The sequence below is a fragment of the Adiantum capillus-veneris genome, chromosome 19 (assembly GCF_014529385.1).
Source record: "Adiantum capillus-veneris isolate H3 chromosome 19, ASM1452938v2, whole genome shotgun sequence".
NCBI classification, from domain to species: Eukaryota; Viridiplantae; Streptophyta; class Polypodiopsida; order Polypodiales; family Pteridaceae; genus Adiantum; species Adiantum capillus-veneris.
In genome coordinates this window covers 87,533,303-87,545,581 of record NC_140949.1, presented here as the reverse complement: position 1 = coordinate 87,545,581, position 12,279 = coordinate 87,533,303, and positions in this window count along the sequence as shown.

The following is a 12,279-nucleotide window of genomic DNA, read 5'->3' as shown; positions in this document are numbered from 1 at the left end:
CCTTGTCGATTGTCACATTGCAGTGCCGTCTGTTGCGTCGCAACTGCAGGTAAGAGCTCTACACATTGACGTAAACATATCATGATAATTTGTAGCTTTTGGCGTCGCCAACCCGCGGTCTAATTTCATCATAAGTAGGAATTTAAGCTAGGAAATCACAAAGTAAGCATAGGCGGGGTATTGCGGCATCATTCCTAAGCATTTAGATGCATTCGGGGTAAAAAACGACTAAGTCAAAAACTCACTGCTGTTAATAATCGCGTTTTTTGCACTTCATCAAAAGTGAGATTTGAGACTATAAGCATGTGTTCTTAGGTCTTCTATACTTGTCCTAGAAGTTTCGTAACATTCGGATGTCATTTCATGCTGTAACGGTCATGTTTTTTTGGCAATTAGCGATAAGCTTTTGATGACTTTGGTAATTTGAGTGTAGCTTGTGTTAGATGTGAGTTGTATTTTGTTTTCTAAGAAATTGACACCCTCTTGTAGCCTCTATGCACTAGTCGAGTCAGCTTCGTCCCATGGATTGACAATTATGTTCGTGGTTCTCGCTATGTCTGCAAAAATAAGATAAGAGTGAGGTTAGGAAACCTATCCACATTTGGCGCCGTTGTGGGAGACAAATAGACATAAATTAGGGAAAACAAGAGCGTCTTTTGTAGTTTTCCTTTAACTTCCTCTAGAATCACCTAGAGTTAAACTTTCTCTTTAAAACCGCATAGCTTAAGAGTGTCGTCTTTTGCTGTGTAGAGGTAGCTTGGAAGTAGATTGTACTTGCTAAGTACCTTGTAGGATTGTAGGATTAGGTTAGGATTTTAAGAATGATTGATGGACGAGACAAGTCTTAAGATCAAGGCTCAAAAAACCATAAAAAACAAGAAAACAAGTATTTGTGGACACTTTCCACAACACAATTGCAGTATAACTTAGGAGTAGGGTAAGTAGAATCCGAGGTGTATCTCTATTCATTGCTCACTCCAAAAGAATCATTTGTGAGTTGTTTATGTGAAGTTGCAGAATTTTAGATCTACAGCTTTGAAACAACATCAAAAGACTGTCAACCATTGAAACTAGTTGGAGATTATGCTCATAGAAGTTGTATGAACCAATGGGTAAGGATAAGGATGCATTTGACATGAATTTTCAAGAATTTGTGAAAACTCAGATTATTTACATTTTCTTGAGAATTTAGGCTAAATTAAGTTTTGACTTCACTCAGAGGCTTAAAACATGTCACAAAAAGAGTGACTGTTGAAAAATTGTAAAAAGTGGTCATTTTAGGCTAAAAGTAAATATACTTTTAGCCCAAAATTGACCAAGGTTGATACCAGAGACTCTATGTATGATTACAAATATCTTTTGTGAAGGCTCATAGAGTTTGGATCACAAAACATACAAAAAACTTGATAAAAACTGAAGTCTGTACTCTTTGTCGAAAAATTGAGTTTGACTTGATAAGTCTTGGTCAAATTTTGTGAAACTTGACTCAGAGGCTTAAAACATGTCACAAAAAGACTGATCATTATAAAATTTGCAAAAAGTGTTCATTTTAGGCCAAAAGTAAATAATCGTGATTATTTACTTTTAGCCCAAAATTGACCAAGGTTGATACCAAAGACTTTATGCATGATTACAAACATCTTTTGTGAAGGCTTATAGAGTTTGGATCATAAAACAAACCAAAAACTTGATAAAAATTGAAATATGTAATGATTGTAAAAAAATTGAGTTTAACTTGATAAATCTTGTTCAAATTTGGTGAGACTTGACTCAGAGGCTTAGTTTAAAGTGTTTAACATGTGTGTATGCCTAAATGATAAAAAAATATGCTAAAATATGCCGTAAGTAAATAATTGCGATTATTTACTTTTGTCCAATTTTCAAAAACCAAGCATACCACATGTTCTATCATGTTGTATTTGGTAAGATTTGGATCTATAAAGTGAAAATTGTGGCCATGTTTGTAAAGTCAGTCTGTAGACACAGAACTATTGACAAATTGAGCATAGTTTATCCAAAATTGGTGAAACTTGGCTAGGGAGCTTAAGTTGAGTTGCTCTACCTGTTTGTATCAACAATTTGGCAAAAAGTTGCTAAAAAATCCCAGAAATAAATAAACGGATTATTTACATTTGCTCTAGAATTGAGATTTTTTGCTCAACTAAGTATGCCACAAGGTCAAGCATATCAAGTAGACTCCACATATGAAGTTTGGTGAAATTTGGATTACAAAAGTGAGACTTAAGCTAGATTCTTGAAAACTGAGTTTGCGGACACTAAACAATTGATAACTTGAACAAATTTTATTCAAACTCAGTGAAACTTGTGCGGAGACTACAACAAGGTGTCTATATGGCAAAAAAATTCTAAAAAGTGAGAAAAACTAAATAATCAAATTATTTATATTTGCTCTAGCATAAAGATTTTTTGCACAACTGAGTATGCCACAAGGTCAAAGTATATCAAGTAGACTCCACATATGAAGTTTGGTGAAATTTGGATCACAAAAGTGAGACTTAAGCCACATTATCAAAAACTAAGTCTGCGGACACTACAATTGATAACTTGGACATCTTGTTTAAACTCAGTGAAACGTGTCCGGAGACTACAACAAGGTGTTTATATGGCAAAATAATTCTAAAAAGTGAGAAAATTTGAGAAAAATAAATAATTGAATTATTTATATTTACTCCAGAATTGAGATTTTTTGTATAACTGAGTATGACACAAGGTCAAGCATATCAAGTAGACTTCACATATGAAGTTTGGTAAAATTTGGATCACAAAAGTGAGACTTAAGCTAGATTCTCGAAAACTGAGTCTATGGACACTAAACAATTGATAACTTGGACAAATCTTGTTCAAACTCAGTGAAACTTGTTCAGAGACTACAACAAGGTGTCTATATGGCAAAACAATTCTAAAAAGTGAAAAAATTTGAGAAAAGTAAATAATCAAATTATTTACTTTTGAGTCCCAGAGACAAGATTTTGGACTTTTGAGCTTGTACAGTGTTAGAGCAACATAATACAAGGTCACTCGTCAAGTTTGGGTTCCATCGAATCAAAATTAATACATGATAACTCGGTTTTCAGGTTGTAGATTAGTCCTTTGGCTCTTTGCAAGGATAGAATTTGGAAATCTCATTTGCCGACTCACTTAGCTCAGATTGAAGTGATATACACATACCAATCACAATAGTTAGCAAAAAATTGAGCAGTTTGAGCAAACAATAAAAAACCTGTCAAAATGGGATCGAGAATATAAAAGTGCAGTTCGAAACGGATTTTTAGTAAAATCAAGCCATTAGGAAAGTTTCACGCATGGAACTTGCGAATCGAGGCACAATCACATTGGATTGTAGGTTAGGTTATTCAAGGCCTAGATGTCATCATTACAAAGACTGCAATCAATTTTGACACTTTTGAGCTAGAGTTAATCAACTCTTGTGAGTCTAAGAGCAATCAACTACCAAAAGTACTTTGGCAAAAGCAGTCTTATCAAACTCGAGTAGGAGTAATTTTGCTAATCAGTACCAGGATCTGCTAAGAGATAGTTCTTAGAGACCAAGGGAACATGGAGTCAAGTCAAGCCGAGAGTTCAAATACACGAGAACCAAAGCTAACCAGCAGTAGTAGCAACACATGCACAACTGCAACATAGTGAATTTTACAGCTATATGGCTACAATGGAGATAAGGTTTTGTAAACAGATTCGGAAGGCATGAGCAACAAAAGCAACACAGGAGCCAAGATCCTATTAATCAGAGTAAAGCAAGATTCAGAGAACTCCCAGATGTTCACAGGCTTCAATGGAGCTAGGTATTACAAGCTCAAAAACGAAATGCAGATAGAAGTGCAAAAGATGGATCCAAGTGGTTATCCAAAAACCTTCACAAGCCCGCAAAGCATCCATTTAGTGCATATGCAATCAGGATCGTTGTACATGGATTACATTAGTCAAATCTACAATCAAGAGCCAGTAATGGGAGATCCAACAAATCATCCAATTGAAGCCAATCTAATTGGAGAACCGAGTCAAAGACAGTACAAAGGTCAAGATGGAACAATCTACAACTTGATGCTCAGTGTTTTAAAAGAAGATGCCGACAACTTGGCGAGTACAGAAGCTGAAACTTCTCAGCGAGAGCTTGACATGACAGAACCAAATGAAATACCACCAGCCATAGCATATTGCTCAAATTGTGGAAGAAAAAAGTGGACATTTTCATGAAGATTGTCCAACAAATCCAAACAATAGGGACACATCAATTGCCAAGCAAAGCATGGAGCAAATTGGAAACGTGAATCCTGATTTATCATCGAAGGTCAAAAAGAGTATAAGGTTTGCAAATGATTCTGCATTCACTGTCACAAGTGTGCAATCATTCACGAGTCTAAGAGACACATCAAAGCGAATGATGTTAGCTTTGTATGGCACACATAATTCATATGCACACTATGTGGACCAAAAAGGGAAACTGTACAAAAAGGATCAACCAGTGTTTGAACGGCCCACATCCCAGCTCATAGAAGTGCGTCCAGTGATAGATTAGAAAGGATGGTTTATTTCAGAGGATAGAATCTATTATAGCCCATCCTCTCTAAAGCTGAATGATATTACCTGAGTAAACCCAGAAATTTGTTCAGAGCCAAACTCTCCTCCATTGAAAATCAAGCTTCGACGTTGTGACCAAACGAGCATATACTTTGACCAAAACAGATGTAGATATAGATGAGAGTCTAAAATCTATGATGCCTTGGGTCCTGAAACCACAAAATCTCATATCATAGGAAACCCATGGGATAGAGAATATCAGGGCAAAGAGAATGCTATCTACAGCTTGACTTGGGGAATAATTTGTCATGTTTCACGGAGATACAAAGGAAACTATGCAGAAGGTTTATAGATACCAAACATCAACAATGCTACTCAAAGTGTACCTTCACAATCCCAAAAGGTGGGACTAAACCATAATTAAACAATTTTGAAGTCTCATGGTGGAGTGCCATCTTCTTCATCTCCATTACTATGCTACAATGCTATAGTAAGCTCTATGAGTAATGGTATGAGAGGAAACTACTTCTTTCTTGTAAGAATACTTCTTCTTCCTCTTATCTACCCTCATTCCCTACTAGCTCTCTCCACCACTGAAAGTGTTTGAGGTCTTGGGACTGAGGCTGGGGAAAAATTAATACTTTCATTTAGCTAAGTTACAGGCATAATTGTGGTGCATGAAGCTCTCTATCTTCATTGTACCATCAAGGTCTCAAGGAACACAAAGCTTGTAATGTACCAAGTCTCTCTTTATGGGAGAAACTATAATACAAAAGCCTTTTGGTGGGGGGACCGGCTCCACATAAATCCGGTCCTCAACTGTTGTCAAGTTCTTTAATTCTCTCTCTTGCAACATATTGTTCATGCCAAGTTAATAAAGTATAATGGTTACGTTTCTACCTCTAATCAAGTTCACCCTCTATTTTCTCAAAGTATTCTCATAAAAATGCTTACTACAGTTTTCTTAATTCCGCTATTCTCAATGTTCATAGTCCATTTCCATTACAGAACGTGAGGAAGGCGATTCAGTGAGAGACTTTATCAGTCATCTAAAGCATTTAAAGTCTCGTTGTCCTGTACACAAGTGTTTTAACACTAACCAATTGCTCGATAGATTCGTCCAAGGACTGCAACATGAAAATATCTATAATGGCCTAGTCATTAGAGGTATTACTACCTGGGACATAGTCACTATCAATGCAATCCAATTGGAAGACAATTTAATGATCGTAGGTGAAAGAGTGTCCTCTGAGCCAAAGTCTAGTAGCTCCCCGGGGCGTCCACTAGGAAATATGTAAGATAGCACGTGCAAACAAAATAAGGGATTTATAATTAGGTACATTTACAAAAAAAGGTACCTACATTAAGGGTTTTTTAATTGAAAAAGTGAAAAATTTCATACATAAGGACTAGTTTTTTTGACAAAGATGCATACATAAGGTGTACATATAATACTTCCCGGGAGTAGCTCGCAAGCATTGGGTCATGATCCAATGACCATAAAGCCTATTGTTAAAGAGCCAAAGATATCTGAGATGACTTTAGCAAATCTCACCAAGGCTATTCAAGAAAGTCTTAGAGATAATCATGCTCCACAAAACAATCATATGTATCCAAGAAGGGAACAACAATGGTGCTCAATTTGCTTTGGTCTACATAGCACTAGTGAATGCCCTACATTTAGAGTAAAATTTAACAGGAATTGCAATGCATGCGGTAGGTACAATCACCAAGCTAAGGATTGTATAATGTTCAAACGTGTCATGGCGAATGGACCACCCTTGGCATGCTGGACGAATTCACCTTGAGTCCGTGCATTGATGCCTACCCCACCTACTGAACAACTATCACAACACATATTTCCTAGAGCCCAAAATGTTTCTCAAGCTACACCGCTACCACCTCAAGTGCTAGGACCACATCCCCTGCATCCAAGAGTCACCCTTGTGAATCATATGGGTTGTGAGCCATCTAGTGCTTGTTTGGAAGGCTGTGAGGAAGATACAGATCCTAATATTTCCTATGGGATGGATGTACTTGAAGAGCGTCCACAATACTGCATGGAGGACTACTGGGGACAAGTCAAACCTGTTTATCAAGTAGCTGCTCTTGCAGCAAGAGCCCAAAATATCAATCTCACTGCCAAGAGACCACCTCTTCAATGCTACGAGGGTGGGGGTCCACATCGTGTAGCTGTGTGTCCTATTAAACTATAAAAGAATGCCACACTAGTGCATACCAATCAAGGGAGCACATCTACAATGCCAATATTCATGTGTAATCAATGTGGCATAGATCATTTGATTGCCCAATGTCCTAATAATTTGAATGCACCAAGGATCATGCCATTGAACTTAATTGAGATTACAGAGGTGCCATCACAAAGTACACCGGTGGTACTAGTAAATGTACTTACACAATCAATGCTCCAAAACCAAAATTATATTCTTGAAGAAAGAGACGTGGCATCAATCGCCTAATCCAAGAAGAAGAAGAAAATACAAAGAAGAGATCACAAAAGGTAACAAAGTCAAACCCTAGTTCAAAGAATAACATAGGGACTGGTGACGACCCCGTGTATATGAACGATGCGGAAAATGATTTTGATTCAGTTGAGACCATGGAGACTAAAATGACCATTAGAAAATAAAAAAACAAGGAGGATCATGATGAGGCACAATGGACACAACCCATGGAACATAGAAAGACGATCAAAACTTATCCAAACCTTATAGAGAAGATCGAGCGAGTCAAGCAATTAAGGAGTTCGGTAGACGAGACCCAAAGCGAGCTAGAACCAACACCCCAGAAGATCCAAATTACAGACACAATGTTTCCTACGTAAAATCAACCTCACAAAGACCATAGACCACTAGCCATACCTAGCGTCATCCAAGAAGAAAGTGACTTTAAGTCATTGGGAAGTGGGCATACTCCCTTCTTGTTGGAGAGAATGTTTATAGAGGGATTACTTAACCCTATTGAAGAAATAGAGATTCTATCTTCCCTATGTCAAGGAATTGAAGCCCAAAAAGTTCCATTAAATATTGCCAAATTGATGGATTTCATGGCTTTAGAAGTTAGAACCACCATCATGTCTAAACTATATGGAGACCCCAAGCTATTCCTAGCTCTTTGAGCTTTCTTCAATGGAGAACTGAAAGTCGGGGTTACCACATTTTTCACCGATAACTAGGTCCAATGAAGTGCCAGTAGAGGAGGAACCCTTAGATCCACAACCCAACCTGGATGAGAACTCTGTTGTTGAAGTACCTGTGAACAAGTTGGGATAGTACTTTGAAGGTGATGAATCCAATGCGACCTTATGACTGGTTTAGCACATACTCTAGGAAATAGATTTATAATTGACCATCAATCTGACACCACAATTCACTGGGCCCCATTGCAGTATTGTTACACATGTAAAAAGGACAGTGATGTTGGGAAAGATTCCCCTTATATGGATGTTCTACCTCAAATGGTTGAGTCTGACAACATGGACTGGGTCCATGTAGCGGTGTCAGGAGGTTTTTGGAGCAAAGGATCGCGCTTATGTACATACACATGCATGGTGCATCAAATAAAGAATTTCCCATTTTCCATAGCCAGGTGGTTACGTGGGGCCCACATGTGTACAGGTAGGACAACATGTACATAGTGCATCGATTTTCACTATTACCAGTACCAGTGTGTTTTTTCTACAATAAGGAGGAGTTGGTAGCGGGTAAAACTTCTTGAGGAAGCTATCCGCGGGCCGACGACATGAGGTAAGCAGGTGCGTCAGATGGCATCTAGTGGCGTCAGGAGGCCGAACGGGGTCAATATTTGCACGTGGAGAAGTACAGACACAACGTGGGTGTTTTCTTGTGATAATTATGCAAAAAGGTCATCATGAGGACCATCTTTTGGGGCCACTTCACGTGGTGACGGGATGCATTATTGGAAAAAAGCTGAGTGCCACGTGTGCGGATGATGCAAAAAGGTGACAACTATGCACTGGCGAGGTCAGTTTTTGGCCTGTTCGGGGTCCGTTTGAGGTCATCTAAAAGGCCAAGGGTGCCCAACTAATAAAGCTAAGTGTGGGAACTGAAAAAAAGAGAGAAGACCAGAAAAAACGTGGAGAAGAGAGGAGGAACAGCCGCAGGTGTGTTTTTGGGGTTTTTGGAGCTTGTTTTGGCCGAAAACTGCTCATCCGAGGTCGGATTTGAGCACTTTGACATTGTAGACTGAGGTTTTGGGCCGTTCTAGACGCGATGGCGCTGTCCATTTTGCGAAATTCCTCACTGTTTTTCTGCTGTTTTGGCTGTGTAAGTTTCTCCTATGATCGAAGCTTCTGCTCCAGTTTGTGATTGTATCTGGCTTATTTTACCCATACTGTGTGAGATATTTGCCCCATTGGTGTTGGTCCAAGCTCTATTGTATCTAAACATTAGAAATTCTCCTCTTTTGAGCTGAGTTTTTTGGGTGTGTGTGTGTGTGTCTCTGTGTGGAGTGGGCAAGTGGATAGTCTCTCTCCTCTCACTCCATCGGTGTGTGTCCTGTCTCGGCCAAGTGTGTTGTGTAAGCCGAGTGGTGTCCCCTAGTGTGTGTGTGTGTATCCTTCCAAGAGTGTGTGTCGGATCGTTATAGAAGCGTTCTGTGTGTTTCCATCCCGCTCACAACGGTAACCATAAACACTTTGAGAGATAGAAGGACAAACTGGGTAACACCGAGGGGAAAGAAGTGCCACAACTCGTACCTTTAAATATGATAGGAGCAATGCATATAGCTTTTGATGACCTATTAAATGAAGGCTTGACTGACATTGGAACCAGTAGCATCTCAGAAGACTATAGCCCACACGATTTAACGTCGGAATCATTAGTTGAAATTGACTCTGAGGACAAAGAATCTGAGTTAAATATTGGTGCAAATGTGGGGACAAACCATTTAAGGCCTAGTGGTACCCTAAATGACAATCTATTTTGGAGAGGAGAAGACACGGGTAGCGATTCATCTAGCGACTCTTCACTAGAGACCAACCATAATAAAAAATTAGACAGAAGGAGTAAGCGTTATAAGAGGCGGTGATATCAAGCCAATATATGTGCTATGATAAATGAAAAGAAATTCTACCACATAATGGCTCAGTTATATGGGGACATGCGATGCTCATGAGCAACAGTTAGAGGCCACAAAGAAGCCAAAGTTGAGCCGTACTATAAGGAGACACCAAAACTGAGAGTTAGCTCAACAACTAAGGGAAGTGGAAGAAAAATCACAGTCCATAACACAACAAGATCCCATGGACTTACACCCTACACCTGATCATTTCAAATCCTACACCACTTTGGAGCGCAGGTTGTGTACACAAAGTCCTAAAGAACACCTACTAATGGAAGTAATGGAGTCTATGATGGTCCAGTGATAGTTAAAGAAAGAGAGTTAGTGGACCCATGTGAGGAGTCCAAACTTGTTTTCATTGCCCAAGACCTGTTAGAGACTAAGGAATATGTACTTAAGGATCTCCTCAAGGAATTCAAGGATATATTTGCTTGGACATATCATGACATGAAGGGCGTTCCACCTTCTGTAGTGCAACATACAATTCTAATGATTAGCACTGCTAAAGCAATCAAACAAAGGCCTTACCTAATGAATCCTAACTATGCAAAGATTATCCAGGAAGAACTCAAAAAGATTATCAAAATTGGATTCATATACCCTGGTGTCTCCAATAGTTATTGTGCCAAAAAAGAATGGGAAACTCAGAGTGTGCGTGGATCTCAAGAAGGTTAATGCAGCCACTAGGAGAGATCACTATACATTGCTATATTCAGAACATGTGCTTGAACAAGATGCAGGAAAGGAATTTTATAGCTTTTTAGATGGGTACTATGGCTACAATTAAATCATGATTGTGCTAGAGGACCAAGCTGAAACCGCTTTAATAACTGAACTCGGAGTGTTCGCATTTCATGTTATAGCTTTTAGCCTAACCAATGCCCCTGCTACATTTCAAAGATTCATAAACACTGCTTTTAGGGAATATTTAAGAGAGTTTTTCAAAGCTTTTTTAAATGACCTTTGTGTTTATTCTTCGTGGAAAGAACATCTATCATGTTTACGAAAAGTGTTTGAAAGGTGCAGATTGTATCGCATCTCATTAAACCCTTTCAAATGCCAATTTTGGGTTAGACATGGAGTCATTTTAGGACATATAGTGTCCAAGAATGGGATCTTCACATATGAGAGAAAAATTAAAACCATTTCCAATTTGCCACCACCTACAAATTGTAAAGGAGTTAAAAGGTTCATGGGCCATGTTGGTTATTATCGACGGTTTATTTTTTCCCAGATAGCCCGCCCAATGTACAATCTTCTTATTGAGTTTCACTGGAACGCAGAGTGTGACCATGCTTATGAGTTATTAAAAAGAGCCTTGACAAGTTCCCCAATCCTACGATTGCCCGATTGGAATGTAATTTTTCATGTGCATATCGATGCATCGAACTTTGCTATTGGGTGTGTTTTAGCTCAACCAAGAGAACATAAATTGGACTACCCCCTTAGCTTTGCAAGTCAAAAATTAAATGATGCTAAGAGGAACTACACCACTACACAGCGAGAAGGTTTAGCTATGATTTATGCACTAAATTTTTTTTGGTATCACCTTCTTTCCAACAAGTTTGTTTTTTATGTGGATCATCAAGCGTTGTTGTCTCTAGTAAACAAACCATGTTTCATGGGAAGAATTACATCATGGTTATTAATTCTTCTTGAGTTTAATTTTACCATCGTGGTGAGACCTGGTAAAAAAGGCATGTCATGGCTGATCATTTGTTTCGCATACCCAATGGTGAAGCCCCCACTAGAATCGATGATAAATTGCTCGATACTTCCCTATTCCTAGTTGAGACCATGCCTGAATGGAGTGAGAAGATTGTAAACTTTTTAGTTAATGGTTTTCCACCCAAGGAGCTTTGTAAGGATATAGCTTAAAAGCTACTAAAAGAATGTGAAACTTATTCTCTAATTGCAGGTACTCTCTACAAGATAGGGAAGGATGGTATTCCTAGACGATGTGCTCGTGAGGATGAGTATTTGTACACGTTGCAAGAAGCACACATGGACATAGCCGGAGGAGATTTTTTAGGAGAATTAACTGCTAGGACGTGTTGCAATTAGGCTATTGGTGGCCCACTTTATTCAAGGATGCGTCACTTTTTTACAAAAGGATGTGATGAATGTCGACATTACCAGCCACACAATGGAAGGATCGGATGTCCTTATATGTAAGGTTCTCCTTTTAGCCCTTACTCTTGATGACATATCTAAGTTGTCGACTTTTTGAATATGATCGAGTAAATTTGGTTTATAGTCAAGCACCCTAGCTACCCACGAGACACTTTCGATTTTCACCATGGGAACGTGGATATAACCAATGCAAAGCAATCCACGAGACACTTTCGGTTTTCACCATGGGAACGTGGATATAACCAATGCATGGGATATTAGTTTTATCTCAAGAAAAAATAAATTTGCATAAGAAAACAAAGAAAGAATAAGGGTAAGGTGAAAAAGTAACTTGTTGAAAAAGTAGCTTGTTGCATAAGTCTCTTGTTGGAAAAGTAGCTTCTTTCATAAGCCACTTGTAGGAAAAGTAGCTTCTTGCATAAGTAGCTTGTTGCAGAAGCTTTGAAAAGGAAGAAAGGATATCAAGATATGAAAAAGTAACTTATC